At 35.6% G+C, this 18616-nt stretch overlaps 1 long non-coding RNA gene across 1 annotated transcript; it reads left to right on the top strand.

The window, feature by feature from the left end:
• Window positions 1–15870: 15870 nt before the first annotated feature.
• LOC136758314 (uncharacterized) lies at window positions 15871–17827 on the top strand. The gene is made up of 4 exons (XR_010819959.1): window positions 15871–15957; window positions 16530–16576; window positions 16661–16809; window positions 17036–17827. It is a non-coding gene; the product is annotated as an uncharacterized LOC136758314 (long non-coding RNA).
• The last annotated feature ends 789 nt before the right edge of the window (window positions 17828–18616 follow it).

Consider the following 18616-nt stretch of genomic DNA (forward strand, 5'->3'; position numbering starts at 1 on the left):
ATGTTTTTTGTCCGATCAACTTGGCTTTTTCAACTTTGACAGATGTTTGTACTAGTGTTAATCACTGATATTTTAAGCACTGTAGGCTTAACTATGCTGTAGATATTCACTGCTGCATGTGACCTGGCCTTAAGCATCGTGGCCACCGCACCGTGTCCCAGTTGGTGACAAAACTCACCACAATCAAGCATAACATTGTAATTTATTATTGTACCAAGTTTGGTGAGTTTTTGAATATGGCTCATGGTTTTTTTCTGGGGTCAAAGTTCATGCGTTTATAAATACGTGTATTTTGCATACGTGCACAGTCATTTGCTTGTGGCTGCCATGTTTTTGCATGCAGTCACTAGCCTCTTGCACATTTGATAGATAGCAGTGTCTATGTAAGGGCAACTCGCCTTTAACAACCTTGTTAGTCCTCTATACTAGTGTCATGCATAACAATTTGTGGCATAGTGGGTATAAGTGGCATGGAGTAGCTTGAATCAGAAACGCAACATGGCGGACAAAGCGTGAGACTTCTGATGAACAAGCATAATAGTGGGGCATAAGGTATGCATGTGTATGAAGTGGCATATGCATGTGTCCGTTGGTTTTGGAGAAGAAGATTTTGAAGCATTTCGACACTAATCGCAACATGGCGGCAGCACCATGTGACCGACGTGTAGTTTTCACTGCATTTGTAGGTATAAGTGATGTCTACAACATTTGCGAGTTTTGTGAGTTTTAATGTATGTATGAGCGTTTTAGGGGCATTAGAATTTGTGGCGGAAGGAAAAAAGAAATAATAATAATAATAATAATAATAATAATAATAATAATAATAATAATAATCCTAACAGAAACAATAGGCTTCCAGAACTTCGTGCATGGAAGCCTAATAATAATAATGTCCCAGGCCATCAGGCCCAGCAACTTGTTCATTTCAGTGGATTTAAAAGATGCTTACAGACGCTTCCAAGCAAGGTTGGGGAGCAGCATGCGACAGACGTGGAGTATGTGGCAGGTGGATGGAACCTGCACGGGCCCTCCATATCAACATATTGGAGTACTCCTTGGACTGTCTCATTTCCTACCAGTCCTACGGGACAGACATGTGCTGGTTCGGACGGACAACACAGCGGTGGTTGCCTATATCAACAGGCAAGGAGGTATCCGGTCACGCAGACTGTATTGTCTAGCAAGCCGTCTGCTTCTGTGGGCGCAGCCATGGTTCCGCTCCATCAGAGCAGTTCACCTCCCAGGCCCGTCGAACATGGTGGTAGACCTTCTCTCTCTATCTTTGTGATACAAGAATGTGGAGCCAGTTTGGCAGGGCGGACATGGATCTCTTTGCCTTGGCAGAGTCCACACACTGCCCACTAAGGTTCTCCGTCCGAGACTGCTCAGGAACCCTAGGGATGGACGCGCTAGCCCACATATGGCCACACTGTCTCCTTTACGTGTTCCCACCATTACCCCTTCTCCGGGTGGTCCTGGAGAAGGTCAGGAGAGAACAAGTGATAGTTCTGCTGATTCTGGTTTCGAGACCTGATTGACCTACTCCATGGAGAGCCTTGGCAGCTCCCAGTGAGAGCGCACTTGTTGTCCCAGGTGCAGGGCACCCCAATCCGGGCCTCCTCCAGCTCTGGGCCTGGCCCCTGAGTGGGAGTGACTGATTGCCTGGGGTCTGTCAGATGCAGTAGTAGCCACTATTCAGTCGGCAAGAGCTCCCTCTACGAGGTCACAGTATTCCTACCGCTGGCGGACGTTTAGCACCTGGTGTCAAGATGCCGGTCCAGACCCAATTTATTGTCCTATCGGGGTCATATTGCAATTTCTACAGGAGCTGTTGGACCAGGGCAAGTCCCCCAAAGTGTATCTGGCTGCTATCTCCGCATGTCATGTCCGGATTGATGTGAGCTCCCTGTGCTCAATGCTCCCATGTTATGCAAAGAGTGCATGAACGGTTTCCTGCACAGCGCAATGTTATGGTTTGATGGTCATGGTAGAGCGTGCTGTTTCCTGCATTAGCTGTGCTAATAAGTGACAACTGCTCCTGTGTTACGTGGTGGTGCATGACTTGCTTCCTGCACCCCACGATGTGTTTAGTTGTTTTGGCAGCACAGTGGAGCTGGATGCTCTGTACCGTTCAGTGAACGTGGTTTTCCTGCTGCCATGCTGTTTAAACTGTTATGTCCAGCTGTGGCTACTCAGTGACTAGCCAGCTGTATGTTATTCAGTGGGTCTGTGGTCCCGCTCCTGCAGGATCAGGGGTCCACTGCCATGGTAATGCGCGGAAGGAGAACAAGTTGCTTGATTGCCTGCACCATATATTGTGCAAGTAGATATACGGCCTCGCTCCTAGATGCACTAGTAGAGCAGCCGGCCTTGCTATTGTAAATGAAAGGCGTGAGAGTTGACCTCTGTAGCCTAGCTTTGTATATGCTGATTGCAGACAGTCCCTGGTATACATTACTGGGGGGACAATTTAACATTCTCTCAACATTGGGGGGGTTGCATCCCAACAACGACTGTTGTTATCTGTAATAAATACATTTTTAATGTTGTGTAATTTGACCAGTTTCTTCAGTTCATGATGGGATTATTCATAACAGATGTTGTTAGCCTTTAATTTCTAAAAGGTATGTATAGAGATTACATATTGTACAGCAGTTGCAGTTCCAGTTCCAGTTCCAGTACATGGTATCTACTATACAAATGGCAATTAAGGGGTATTAAGCATACATACAGTACATATAGTATATTTCGAATATGCCGGGCAGAACAAATTAAATAGTTTCCCATTGTCCCTGATGGCATCAGCAGTAACCAATTAAAGTACATTGTACAGGTACACAAACTCCTGGCTTAGGAGGGTTTTGAAGGAATGTAGTAAACAGAATCAAATCATTGAAGATCCCAATCTCCTATCTTCTGTCATATTAACATAGTGTGTTTCTCCAAAAGAGCACTGTAGCTGCAATCAAGATTTGAATGGAACATCTGACATGATAAATGGTGCCTTCCTGCATCAGAGTGGCACAACAGAGCTAGTCAGCCACAAGCAGACACACATGCACACACAAGTAGAGTTTAAGACATATGCCTTCCTGGGCTGAGAGGTCAGAAACCTCACTAGCCCACATCTGGCCATGGATTAGACTATGCTACTTGATACCAGGGCACTGGGTGAGCAATAATAATACAAAAAACAACACACACACACACATACCTCATGGACACAATGAACAATGTGATACAAGCAATTGGATGTGATCTTATAATCAGTCTGCTTGTGTTATATGTACAGAACTGAGGGTGTACGGTATGTTAAATGTTCCAAAATAACATACCAATGTTAATTTGTAATTAAGATAAAATCTCCAAAATCATAGACATGATTTAATCAAAACACATTAGACAATTAAAGCATTGTAGACATGTATTTCTCCGAAAGAGACAAGTGAATGTAAGTACAGTAAATACGGTGTATTCAAACCTTTCATTATCTGTGAGCAATTGAAATGCAATGTACTTATCAAATATATCAATGTTTGTAAATGCTTTGATCTGCAAGACATATTAGGAAGATGATTCCACTTCAGAACTGGCATTGCATTAGCCTCAAGCTTGGAATGTTTTCTAAGCCTTTACTACACAAATTCCAGGGAAAAGAAAAAACAAACAAACAAGATGACAAAGTGGAATTCATTAATTATTTTAACATTTGTGTGGAAATTAATTTTCAAACCTTTGCAATACAATTCCCTCCTTCAAGCACCAGCACAACAGACAGCTAATTTCTTTACTTTTCCATACAATATTAAAAAAAAAAAGTGTATCAAAACCAAACAAAAAACACTTTAAAAAACAAAACCCTAAAGGGTGTTTTGGACATTAATGGACAAAGACAGCTTTTTCAGAGGGAGGTAAAGACAGGAAGCATTAAGTGAAGCTGATGGAGTCAATGAGTGTCTCCACGTTGCCTATTTGTCATTGTGCTGCTCTTGTTATTGTTAACAGAGACTTGACTCTCAGAGGACAACCCAGATCCCAACTTTCTCTTTTACAAGCATGAGAAGGTCATCCTAACGCAGCAAGCTAACAAACAAACAAATGCAGCACAATGTGTGGGTCAGGTGAGGATCCCCTGCTAATGTGTTGACCATATTGCTAGGGAGACATCCCCCTCACCCCTCTTCCCAAGGCCACCCAGACAGCCTGGGCAATCCAAGTCTCTCCTAGCTCAGCACAATAACTTGATTCACCCCCCACAACCCAGGGTGAGGGTGCTCTGACACACAGAGTGTGTACACAAATACTCCTGCTATACTGTTGTACAATAAATCTTTTGCAGCAGTTTACCAGCGAGAAGATAAGAGATCCAGGAGAAGGTTTCATACAGTGTCGAGTTGTTATCTGGGCAGATAGGCTTATCATAAGACAGACATTCTGCTGAAAAATCTTTTACAAACAACATTGAACACATTTCAGTCATTCTTCATAATGAACTCGAATAGGAGGGTCTTTTCTATGGTTGAGTGGGGGGTTGTTTTGTAATTTACTTTTTTTTAATCAAAATCAGTTAATTCTAATAACCCTGCTTTTTTGCAGTATTTTTTTTCCCATGTCTGTGGTACCTAAAGCAGTCTTCGACTTCGAATGTTATTGAAAAATGTAATACTCATTGAGGGTATTTACAAATTCCCAGCAACTTATCTTAGTGGTTGCTAATTTAAAATAGCAGAAACATACGGATATACAAATTAAAACAGATAAAAATGTATATAGATACAGAGCATACAGATATATTAATTAATTATTTGATGCAAATAATCCACTCATTATTTGTAATTAAAAAAAAAGGAAAACTGGAACACAAGGAAAATTGATTGATTGATTAATTAATACAATATTTGAAACTTTTTGTTAAGGGGAAAATCTCACAAACAAAAACAAATACAGAAAAATATGACACATCATGAAAATATGGCACATGGTTTAGATAAAATTATATCATATCAGCAGTATTAAAATATGCATACATAGAACACATATCAAATTAAATAATTATCCCATGACCTGATAAAAGCCGTTGCACAAGATGTTATGGGTGTAAACCAAAGTACATTCAACAAAACAATACATTTAATAATTTAATACAATGTATATATAACATATAATAAATAATATGGACATAAATTAATAACCTCTGTATTTTTCCCTCTGAGATTGTAACATTAATAAAGACATTTAAAAAGATGTGTTTAGACATCTTCTTCACATTACAGAATTCAGATCTGGTTCTCCTGCACAGTTTCTATCAGGGAAGCAAGAGATTAAGATAAGAGAGACAGTAAAAAGTTTTATGACAATTTAATGTATAAAAATATGTGTTGGCACTGTTTTGGTTGCATACATTTCTGTGTTCTGCAAAATTACCCCAAATGATTTATATAAAGAGTAGCAGGATGAAAGTTAGCTGTAATAAATTAAGCATCCCAAAGATTAATTTGCATCTTTGTAAATCCTACAATGAAAAAAATTAACTGTGGGTCAAGTAAATTATACATTTTTAATATTCTTAAACATTATTACATTACATTATTGTTTTTGTTCCTTTTACTAAAATCACTTAAGTAAGACAAACTTAAATTGTGACGGATCAGAATTACTTAAAATATTTTTTTTGTTTGAACAAAAGAAGAAACGTAATTAAAATGAATAATGATTGATTAATGTCATTCAATGAATGTCAAATTTCATGAATTTATTTTAGTTTGCCCAACTAAATAAAAGTTATTTGAGACATGTACATTGCTTGGTTTGATAACCAGAATCCACTGTGTTCATGAACGTTGAATCTATGAAGATTTGTTGAAAGGTAAGATGTTATCACAATTTTATCCATATTAAAATGGCTAACATTAATTCTATTGTGTGTCAGCAAAGTGAGTCTCCTGGTGAGAGAGCGGGAAGGAATTCTTCAGATAACCATAACTTTAGGGTTTATCCAGGTGAATTAGTTGTTTCCCTCATTTCTTCCCTCATTGTCGTTCAATCAACACAAAGTCTTGCAGCTGTGGTCATTTGCTGCCTAATTAATGCATACTTAATTATTTAACATAAACAAACTTATACAATTCAACTTTTAAAGCAATGAACAATTTAAGTATTGCTTACTTTGGTACAGTCAACTTGGTGTAGAAGTTGAGTTAAAATTAATAATGTTAATTCAATTGTCCATAATTAAGTAATTAAGTTAAACCACTTTATAGAAAAAATGTACCTACATTGAGTTGAAGGTACTTAAATGATGTTACACAATTAAGTACTGGCAAATTAAAATAAATAAGTTACAAATTCTTAATAAGATATATATGTTTAAAGTATTTTCAACTAGATTTTATTTTTCAGTGTACATAATTGCACTGCAAAGCGTTTAAAATCAAATAAGCAAAAAAAAGGATATATCTACAAGTAAACAAGTTAAGAGAAAATATGCTTCCCCTAATGCGTAACTAACAAGTATAATTGTATCAAGTATACATTGTATGTAAGTATACATGTATCAAGTATACGTTTACATGCATTTATACAATGTATAATGTTTTCTTTTCATAGTAGTTATTTTTCGGTATTTTTTCTCTGGAATATAGTTATATAAATGTAATTTTACAATGTTATTTTACCATGTTTTGATAATATCTGCTCGAGTCTACACATTTTGGTTTTATTCTTCTGTGCTCGCTTTGCTTGCAATTTTGCCACAACATTGCAAGCTGACTAGCTGATTTTTCTCACAAAACAATAAGTGATGCATTTTGAAATATGCAATACAAAATAAGTTGAAGGGGGCAACATTTAAATATGCAAGTAGCCGTATTCATAAAATCTAGCTTGATACCTGATACAGTAACTGAAATGTATATTTGTTCGAAAGTTAACACCCTGATATTTAATTTATATAATTTATTATATATCCTGCTCTAAATTTTCAAAATTGTATGTGGCATATCTTTCCAGCGTGCCTTTTGAATCCTGATACTGCTAATGCAGCAATAGATGATGTAACAAATATTGTATTTTATTAAAAGTTATTTGTCTAGCCCCATATTAACAGTGCCTTACAGAAGACACATTTTAAAGTTAATGGCCTAATACTTAACCAGCCCTAGAAATCCATGAATTGCAATTTCATATTTTATTAAGTCCTGCTCCTTGCACCTTTAAAATCGAATTGTAGAGTGTAGACATATCTTTCAACATATTACATATGAGTAAATGCATTATATATGGATAGTAGATATTTGTATTATTAGATATATAGATATCATCCATTACATCCACAATCCATCCATTTTCGAAACCGCTTATCCTGGCGAGGGTCGCGGGGAAGCCGTAGCCGGTCCCGGCAGGCATAAGGCAAGGAATACACCCAGGACGGGACGACAGTCCATCGCTGGACATTATATTATTATTTATATATTAAATAAAACACCTTATAAGCACCACATGTACAGGAATTTAATTTCCATTACGCCTACGGGTTAAATTACATTTTCATTTTCGTTCATTTTTCTGCGAGGCTGCCACGTTTAACATTAGGCTTTTCTAAGTCCTTGCTTTTTAAGTTTTAATGTGTAAAACACCAAAAACGTGTTTTGTTATTTTTTCCCCCAATACAATTCATATTACTTAATAAAAGAGAAAGCAAAACAATTGGGAATCACCATGTTTTTACCTGCATAGGTAGGCTCACCAAGTATGTAAAGCCTTTTAGTGATATTCACAAACTAGTTTGCATTTAGTCCAGTTAAATCTATAAACAGGTTAAATAAGATTCTAAATTAAGAATAGAACATCAATATGGTATACATTATGGATATGTGTATACCTACATGGTTATAGAAACCATGTAATGCATTCTCATAAGATGTTTAAAGCTGGAGAGGTGACATTACAGACTAAGCTTCACCGTGCGCTTACAACACATAAATTACAACACAACACACAAAATATTAATATCTAAACAGGGTTCTTAGACACACTCGATTTATTGTATCAAAATGTGGCACAAAAGTCGTACATTAAGCATTAGTGCATTGTATTTTGATTGTTTTAACTGATTATTGTAATTCCCTAAAAAATATGCGCTCCCCTTTTCATAAGACAAATATGATCATATATTATATTATATTATATTTGCTTATTTTAGTCAATTATATTATACACTATAATATGTATTTATTTAGAATGCACTCTGCTTAAAATAATACAAACCAATCTAATGGAAACTCTACCTAAATTTGTTTCTGTCATTACCGCCCGTTTGGGATGGAAACAGAGCCTAACGAGCCAATGACGACACAGCACGCGCCTTCCAATTAGAATGCAATAGCGCTGCTGTGAAGGCTGTATAAATTGAGCAGGCGGGAGGCGAGAGCAGAAGATCTTGGACACTCAAATATTAAATGCATTAAACAGAGACCACATCCGTTTAATTGTACTAGTGTTTACCTGGATGTTCCACATCCCTGGAACTGTGGCTTAGAGAATGTCTGCCTCTTTCAAACCGTTAACTTCTTTTCTTATTCAAGACATTTTGTCCATCAAGGAAGATGTACACTTGAGCTCAAGAAGATGGACGACTATTGAGGAACTAAAAGCGGTTGATATATCTACAACCTCGGATTCACAGCACCCCCCGACCGTTCTGGGCTATTCGTGGGCAGACGAAATTAAAAAAGAAATAGAAGAAATCTCCGAAACATCGAAGCATTGCAATAAAACCGACTCAAAAGGAAAGGAAAGCGACTTAGACAGGGAGAAAGGTGAGGTGTCCTGATTTGCATCCTCTGATTTCCTCAAATTGAAGGAGGTTTACATATATATACATTCTCACTGCTATTCTAATTTCTATTCACTTTGCTTTCAATTTCTGATATACAAAACATTGTCTTTATACTGATATCGACATTAGCGTTTATTTGCTCTTATTATTTTGAGTTACACCAGAAAGTGATTTAAATGTTAAAACAAATACATAAATTCGTCAGTTTTAAGCATGAAGAAATGTACAAAGCTGTTATGGAGTGTTTTTTTATTTAATTGATTATATTAAATGTATGCAGTGTTTTTACAGTTTAACAACGTCTCTGTTAATAGCTCACATTTTTTAAAACTGAACCAGTAATAGGTTACCGCTGAAGTTCATAACGCAGGTAGAACAATCAGCACATCTCTTTTGTATTATCATTATTAGTTACAGTAGTAGCAGGTGAATGATGTGATATTCTGGACATAGTCTGTGGCATTATAGCTGTGGTAGTAATAGTAAGCATCATTAAAAAAAAAGAAAAAAAGTTTTTTTTTTTTTTTACTATATATTATTTTCCCCACAGATCCCAATGGAAGACCATCTGATTCGAGTTCCCCGGATTGGAGTCCGAGCCAGAGCACCAGCACTCAGGCTGAGGGTGGGAAGCAGAAGCGCTCCAGAGCCGCGTTTACACACTTACAGGTCCTGGAACTGGAGAAGAAATTTAACAACCAGAAATACCTGTCTGCCCAGGAGAGGGCTCACCTCGCCAGCAGCTTGAGGCTCACCGAGACACAGGTCAAAATCTGGTTCCAAAACAGAAGGTACAAAACCAAACGGAAGCAGCTGACATCCGAGTATGGCAAGGATGCATTTAAAAGACCCGGAGGAATGACTTTCATGGGCACGGAGGAAGACTTAATCAGAGCCTCACTGTTCGCCACCATGTACAAGACATATCAGTATCGGCCCTACTTATATGGGCTTAATGTATGGAACTCTACTGCATGGTGAAACGCACAGAAGCGTCTTTACAATAATTTATGTTTGTCAAACTGTAGTTGTTGCGTACGAAATATCAAATATGTAAAATATAATTTCTGTATATAATAAACCTGCCATTTATATTTTTTGATTGTGTGCATGGATGGTTATAGAATCACACTCATGAGTGTATATATATATATATATATATATATATATATATATATATATATATATATATATATATATATATATAATTTCTGTTAGATTTTTTTTTTCCAAACTAAAAATAGTTTAAGTCATAGTTAAATCAATTTTAATAATTAATAATACTTTGGTGTTATAAAAACAGCTTAATTTTAAAACAATAGCTGAATAATATAGTTAATATATTACTATAATTATAATTTAGTTGGCATAAATAATACGGGCAGCAGTGTGGAGTAGTGATTAGAGCTCTGGACTACCCTTGAGCAAGGTACTTTACCTAGGTTGCTCCAGTAAAAACCCAGCTATTTAAATGGGTAATTGCATGTAAATATCATATGATATATTGTAAATTGCCCTGGATTATGGTGTCTGCTGAGAAATAATACTATTCACTGGATTCTAAATTGAAAACAAGAGATTATATTGATGTCAGTTATTTTTATATGAAAACAAAAATCAGAAAATCTTGAGAATTAAAAGTTAATTAAAGCTATGTTTATTCATTTATCAATTTATTGATTGTTTTATATTAGGCTATATATACAGCATGTAGTAATGATTAGGTAAAGTTAGCTGGACATCACATTGATCTATAATTTAAAATGTAAGAATCAGATAGATTGAACTATTAGTTTTTATGAACATGTATTTCAGCATCTCAAGAGAAAATGCAAGCCAATTATTTTGATATTTTACTGCAAACATTTCTAAACAGGAAATCATATTGTGGAAATTCAATAGGGTTATGTCCAGCAACAGTATAAAAACAAAAGCACATATTTTGACAATTGATAATCTTCTTTCCTTCCTTTTTCTTTTGATTTATTCTGACTGTTTTTAGAGTTATTTATAAATTGAAAAACAGATCCAGCAATCACACCCAACAGACCCAACAATCACACCCCAATTACATTACAATGAAGAAATTAATAATGTGCCTTTACTCCAATTTGCGTCATAAAAATAATTCCCCATTCACATTTCCACTTTATTTTACAGTATAGAAACCATACATCATTTTATCTTTTATCATAAATCAAACATGCTGGGCATACAATATTGAGGGGTACAATTTAACATTTTCCCAACATCCCCCCATGTCCCCCCCAAATCTACGGCTATATATATATATATATATACATACATACATACATATACATACATATACACACACACACACACCTGGGGTCTGAAACTCAGATATACTATAAGCCATACTGTCTCTGGTGTTCTTTTACAAGTAATTAATACATAGTTAAAAATATATATTAGACATATATTACAATGTTTTAAAGTTGTTTTACAGTTGATGATGTATTATTAATTTAAGCTGCATTGATTGCAACACTTGTATTAGTACACTAGTACTAGAACTTCTGTACAGAAGTTTTAAATTAATCACGTTAACCAGCTAATCAAATCAATTTAAGTAAGTGGGAGAGGAGCATGTTTGGAACAAATGGCAGAAAACACTGTGGACCTCCAGGATTACATTTTCAGATGCCTGCCATATACCTTTAACAGAAACATTAGCTTTTCTTCCCCAATAAGTCCCCCTTCCTTTTAAAGGGTAATTATGTAACATAACACATTCATTATATTGAATTTGTCTTTGGAGTCATAATTTCCTATGATAGATACAGTTTAATGTCAGTCACAAATCATTACCATCATCATAATTTGTATTTATAAAATTATGTCAAGCCAACAGTTTACTTACAATTTTTACATACAGTTTACTTACAGTCTTACTAACATTTTCATTTGGCCCCATATTTTTTTACCTACACATTTCTGTATATAATTAAATATTTATCATTAATATTAGCAATATAAACAAGAGCTTTAATTCATAGCAAAGCAATGGATAAATCTGATGACACACATTCAATTGGCACCAGCATGTCTGAAAAAGTCTGGTATTCAAACACAAACATGTTAAATATTGAAGCTCAAGTCATTTAATGATAACAATCAAAGTACCCTCATTCAAAGCATTAACAGGAACATTTTGATGGAGGTCTGATTTGCTCTGTGTGAGGTGGTTCTGTGTATGTTAATAGCCACTGTATAAAATGTGACATCATTTACCCAACACCATGAATATGTTATGGGAAACAAACAAAACCACAGCAATATGATTAACTGGTAGATCCCACTCAGCATGTCAATGGCACAAAGCATGTGAGAGGGCAATGAAAATAAAAATGCTGGTGATGCTCGTGGCCTCTTGACCCTGGAGTAGTCATGCTGCAGAGTAAGCCTGCTCACATTTCACCCAGCTGCTAATTGTGTTGGTCAATCTCATACAGTTAACTAAATAAAACATGTCCAAACCAGACAAGCCAACACAAACTGAGACACAGCACAAAGCAAAGGTGTCACTTATGTACATTTGATTATCTATTTAAAAATAAATACTGCATGCTATATAATGTAAATATATGACTTTATTATATATTGTGTAAAAGGTAATGTTTTGGATTTAAAGCTCAGAGTACAGCATGAAGAAGGATCCAATTACATTTTTTATGGAAGCTATATATTACTAGTTAACACAAATTCCAATTAGCCAATTGATCCTGAAACTTGATTGCCAAAACAATAATAATTATTATTATTTTTATTTCTTGGCAGATGCCCTTATCCAGGGCGATTTACAACATAAGTGCATGGTAACTATACCACTCTTCCAAAAAAGTGTATTACCCTTCCATCAAGTTTTCAATACAATTTAGATGAAGATGAAGTAGTAGTACTGATTTTGATCAGCAATCCTCTAGTAATTTTACCATGCTTTGTTCCTCCATTTCAGCTTATCATGGACCTAACTGATGCAAAATAATCTGGGGAAATCTAGTACAGAATTTCCAGGCTGCTTCTTAAAAGGAGTTGATTCAATGTTTCAGACATTATATATTCTCATTACTCAACATGACAACTGCAATTCTGTGGCTTTTCAGCATGTCAGATTTGTCAGTTTGACAAATTGTATTTTGAGTAAGTGTGCTTCCCAATTTCAGGTTTATGGCAATTTGCCTATGGTAAAAGTAGTCAGTTAAAATACACCCTAAATGCTATAATATTATGAGTAATTCAAATAATTAAAACACACTTGCTACCATTTTTTAGCCTTGCTTGCATTTAAGTATTACTAAACAATTCTAGATTGAAATCTCTTAGCAGAAATTATATTTGTGATAATTTTGTCCTGTGTACTGGGATTTTAATGTGTATTTTGTTGCATAGTCCATATTTTTTTTAAGTTGGATTTATAAAATCAAATAGAAGGCTAGAGCGGTCAAGGAACATCCTTTGTAGTTTTCTTTATCTTGCCTCACCTCCAGGAAGAAGTAACAATTATACAGGCCTATTGATTGAAAGGTAAATAAGGAATAAGGAATAAATAAACATTACATACAGTACTGTTCAAAAGTTTTAGGCAGGTGTGAAGAAATGCTGTAAAGTAATTTACTGCCCTCAGTTATCACTCATATTTGATATCACCCCTCGGGTCAGTCTAATTTGGCATCAAGCATCATGCTTATTTTATGTCAGTTCTCATGCATCACTCCAATTTAATGTCACGTGTCACTGGAATTTAATTTCAGGAATCACTCGAATTTAATATCAGGTATCAGATGTCACTCGAATTTAATGTCAGCTATCACTCCAATTTAATGTCAGGTATCACTCAAATTTAATATCAGATGTCACTCGAATTTAATGTCAGGTATCACTCGAATTTTGTGTCAGGTATCAGGTATCACTCGAATTTAATATCAGGTATCAGATGTCACTCAAATTTAATATCAGGTGTTTCCCTGTAAATAACCTAAACAGCGCTTATTTTCGTTTGTTTGGCCTAATTAACTCAATGGATAATAAAAGTGTTTATTATTTACGTCAGGGAACGCCCTTTAAGGCGGGTACTGAGAAGGCTGGGTTTGAGAAGATGATCTCTTCACAGACCTATTCATGCAATCTATGCAGCAGTTGAGATGTTAAGAAACATGTTAAGAAAGCACTTTCTTAACTTTCCTAGATGCACATTAAATCATGTAGAATAAAATTAGAAATAATACAGTGTGTATGTGTATATGTGTGTAATAGGTGTGTGTGTGTGTGTGTGTGTGTGTATATATATATGAATTACAAGCTACAAGGCAACAAAAGGTAAAGCTTTACCTTTTGTTGCCTTGTAGCTTGTAATTCAAATGTATTTAACAATGTTTTATCACCACAGCCTACCTCACAACTTTGAAGTGAAAACAATATAACGTTTGTAGAAAATGTACATAAAAGAAAATGTGAAAAAAGTTCTAGTGGGTGTAGACCTTGTATACACTCAAAATGTACTCGAAATGTATTTTATTTTTAGAGTGAGCTTCAGGACTGTTCTCCTCACAAAGGGATCAGGGCAATACATCAGCAAGTAAGGGACATAAAAGGTGTGCAGCCATGCTACAGGTTCTCAGATCTTATGTGTATTACCTTTTTTATTAAATACTTTTAAAATAGAATTTGCATTGTAGTCTCTCCTTTAACAACCATGTAGTACATATTAAGATTAATGTAACTGCTTTCAGAAATTATGTGCACGAAGCGCTTAGACAACTGGATTTTCGTGGACTGCAGCGGCGGAAACCTGGCCAATGTAAAATTCAAAGGTGTCAGTATTTCACCAGAGGACCAAATGACACATGGCATATAGATGGTATGTAAACAAAAAAAATCATGCTATTATACAAACCCTAATGGAGAGAGACATGGACAGTTAAAGAAATCTTAATGCTTCCACAGTAATATACTTCAAAACAAAGTTTGTTATTCAAGCCATGCAAGATATTTCTTTTGCGACTTGTCTTTGCAAAGCACCCCTTTTTGCAATGTTTATCTTTTGCCAGCTTTGATAAAAGCATTAGATAATATATTATTAGTTTGTTGTTGTTAATAATACAATATACTTATAAAGGTTTGAGTTAAAATTGTAATAAGCTAACTTTAACTTATGTTCTAATGGAGTGGCTCCCAATCCAATGAACCAATGTCTTGCTAGTTTTTGGTATTTCAATTCCTCAATTGAACTAATAGTTGGCCTAATCAGAGCTTATTAAGAATTTTAAGCCATTGGAGATGTCAGGTTGAATATAAAAGTATATTAGGTACCATCGTTCTCCAACTTTTTGTAATTTAAATTCTAAAAGTCAAATAAAGCTAATTATTATTACTATTAAGATTTTAGTTAATTGAGGGTGGATCAAAAACCAGCACAGGACCAGGATTGGCAACCACTGTTCTAAAGCAATAACATATTTTTTTACTTCATATTCACTACAATGCTTATCTATGTATGCATATCCCCATTGTAACAAATAATAGTCTTTCTATTTTTTCGTGTTTTTCAGGGAATGATAAATAGATTTTTTTTGTCATCTGGATCCACTTGTGCATTGATGGGTAACCATGTTATTATAAATCTGTGTGTGGTAGTTAAACCCTACATACATGTTTAAACTTTTTTGCATGTTTTCTCTTTGGAGTTACTCAAGACAAGTCATATGACTTCATGCAGCAACATCCAACAGAAAACCCTGCTTCATTGCCAGATATTTCATAGAGGCTGTGAGAACAGAAAATTGTAATATTTTGGCAATAACATTTTACTTATCAGCACAAAAGAGAAGGCTATCAACTGTTGGTACAGTAACTATACTAAAGATTATGTTTATTAAATGTTGAAGACACTATAGTATTATTGAAGAAGGAAGTGAGCCTGACATTTTACAGCATGTGCAATGGATTATGACTTATTTGCAAGTTGCCCACATCTACTAATAGCTGACAGGGGGCAGGAAAATACTACTGTTGTAGTGATTTAGATGTCATATAGGTATCGACAGACAAACAGCTTGGCTGGAATGAACAGCTTCCGATATGGCAAGCCTGTACATAATCAAGTAAGTAAATTAACCATTCCACAATGTAGGTATTGTTTGCTCAATTTACTACAACATGATATATACATATTTTAATGGTTTTCTTCATTTTGCAAGTTGTTTATTTATGTCTCATTTCAATCTTGAATGTACGTTTTCAAAAGATAGATGCTAAATCGATGTAACAACTTTTTTAATTTGACAGTTTTTATCATTTAACAATTAAACCAATTGTACTGAATGTTTTTTTTAGTGTACAGAATACTTTAACGGTTTCCTTAAGAAATCTTGGATATGCCTGTGGCAACAGCATATTGAGGTACCATTTTGGTATTTAAAATATATATTAAACATACACAGAACAATGGGAATATGATTTTTAAATTTAATATTTACCAGTATGGTTGTGTGCTATTGCAAACTCATGGTCATAATATAGTAGTAACTAAAATGTTTTCTCCAAATGTTTGCAGTAAAACATTAAAAAATGATTATATTTGATTGACAAAATGCCAATTAATAACTCAAAGTTAATGCCAATTGTGAATAACCATACTATTTGTACAACTATGAATTCATCATTTTCTTTTCAGGCTATGATTGTTGCAGACCTTTAGGAAATGTCTAATCCAATCCACATGTAAGTAATTAATTAATGTACAGAATTAACAGACTGTAATATAATGTGCTGGTTACAAAATTCTCTACCCCCTGCACATTGTAGACACTGTGTGCAGTTCTGCTACTTAAACTTAATTGAAAAGGAACTGGAGATGCAGCGCATTGAATGGAACAATCACCGGATCCATTATCAGGCTGATGCTGCAGGACCTCTTGGGAAGCCTGATATCTTGTATTTCTCTCCTCCTTCAGGTAACATGCATGTTATGTGAATGAAATAAAATGTCTACTTTTAGTTATACTATATATACTATTGATTTATATATATATTTGAGAATTTGTGGCATTTAAAAATATATTTTTCACGTTTCAAGAAATTTGATATTTATGTAATATACATAGGGTGCAGTTTTTGTTTTTGCTTTCAAGAGGAAAGTACAAAATATGAAAAACTCTAATATTCTCTTAATGTTTTAAGGGACCCCTGATCTTATTTCTTCTGTGGATGAAGACCTTCAACGGTATGCAGAAACCCTCACTTGTGAAAAAGACACCCCAGTTCAAGCTGGAAATGATGTATTTAGACAAATCTGCTCTTCTCTTCTCATAAATACAACTTTCAAAGTCTGCTCAACTGTTAAGGATGCAACAGCTGCTTACTTGTTGTTAACATCCCACATCAAAACAGCTATGGATGAACTGAATCTTGATTACCCTCAAACATTTTTACAGCCTTGCAGAGTTTATAGAAAGGTTCTTCAAGTTTTACAACCATAAGTGCAATTGAAAATCCCTGTACATGATCTTAGCATGCCTGTCAGGAAATACATTGTCATAATATGGCGATGTGGAGAGCGATATTGGGGCATGTCGCAATTATCTGATTGTTGGAAGGATGGGGTTCGGGGAAGAATTGTTGGATTTATTTGTGGCTCTGAGGGTGCTGTGCCTAAATTGCTCTGCATTGATGGAAGGAGATGGATTTCTTATGTGGACAGTTAAATCTGAAGGGAGCCGTGGAGGGGGCGAAGGAAAGTGTAAGGACTCTTAATGGAGAGAAAGGGGAGGGGTCTGAGGTGGAACAGGATATTTTTAGTTGGTTTCCCATTAATCTTATTATAAAGAAAAAGGAGTGTTTTAATAAGTTAAACATTTCGTTTTTTTTAGTTTTTTTTGTCAGTGTATGTTGTGTTTTTGTGGAGTATTTAAGTGTTTCTTTTTCCTTTTCATTTTGGGGAAATGTGGATCTGAATAAACATTGTGTATTTTATGTTTGTCCATGGTGGCTCTCTGGGTGACTGCATGGTAATCAGAACCTGCGTGGGGGATAGTAAGGGGTGACTTGACGTTTCCTTCCCCTCACCATAATCAACCTGAAGGTGGCGTAGTTTCAGGAGGTAGATAGAAAGTTGCTTTTGTGCGGGAATTAACTAGGGGGCCCTGCTCTTCCCGGGGCTCTGCCAGTGACCCTGGTACACCCATCTACTGTCCGGAGAAGTCTGGTCGGAAGTGACCTTCATGGAAGACTTGCGCCCAAAAAACGTGGAAACAAGGCCGAGCGACTCAACTATGCAGGAAAACACAGGAACTGGGGTGCAGAAAAATGGCAGCAGGTGCTCTGGACTGATGAGTCAAAATTTGAAATATTTGGCTGTAGCAGAAAGCAGTTTGTTTGCCGAAGGGTAGTAGAGTGGTACATGAATGAGTGTCTGCAGGTATCAGTGGCCCCTATCTGGGATTACATGAAGATTTGTTCTCCAAGATGTTTTGGCCAACCTACCTGCCGAGTTCCTTCAAAAACTGTGCGCAAGTGTACCTAGAAGAATTGATGCTGTTTTGAAGGTAAAGGGTGGTCACACCAAATATGGATTTGATTTAGATTTTTCTTCTGTTCACTCAATTTGCATTTAGTTAATTGATAAATATAATCTATTAACATGTCTAATTTTGAAAGCATTCTTACTTACAGCATTTTTTCACACCTGGCTAAAAGGTAAGTAAGGAATGAGCAAGAAGGAATCAAGTTCACTAAGGTTCTGGAGGAGAGAGAGATATAGCC

This window comes from Amia ocellicauda, chromosome 9, assembly GCF_036373705.1.
Source record: "Amia ocellicauda isolate fAmiCal2 chromosome 9, fAmiCal2.hap1, whole genome shotgun sequence".
In the NCBI taxonomy this organism is placed as follows: Eukaryota; Metazoa; Chordata; class Actinopteri; order Amiiformes; family Amiidae; genus Amia; species Amia ocellicauda.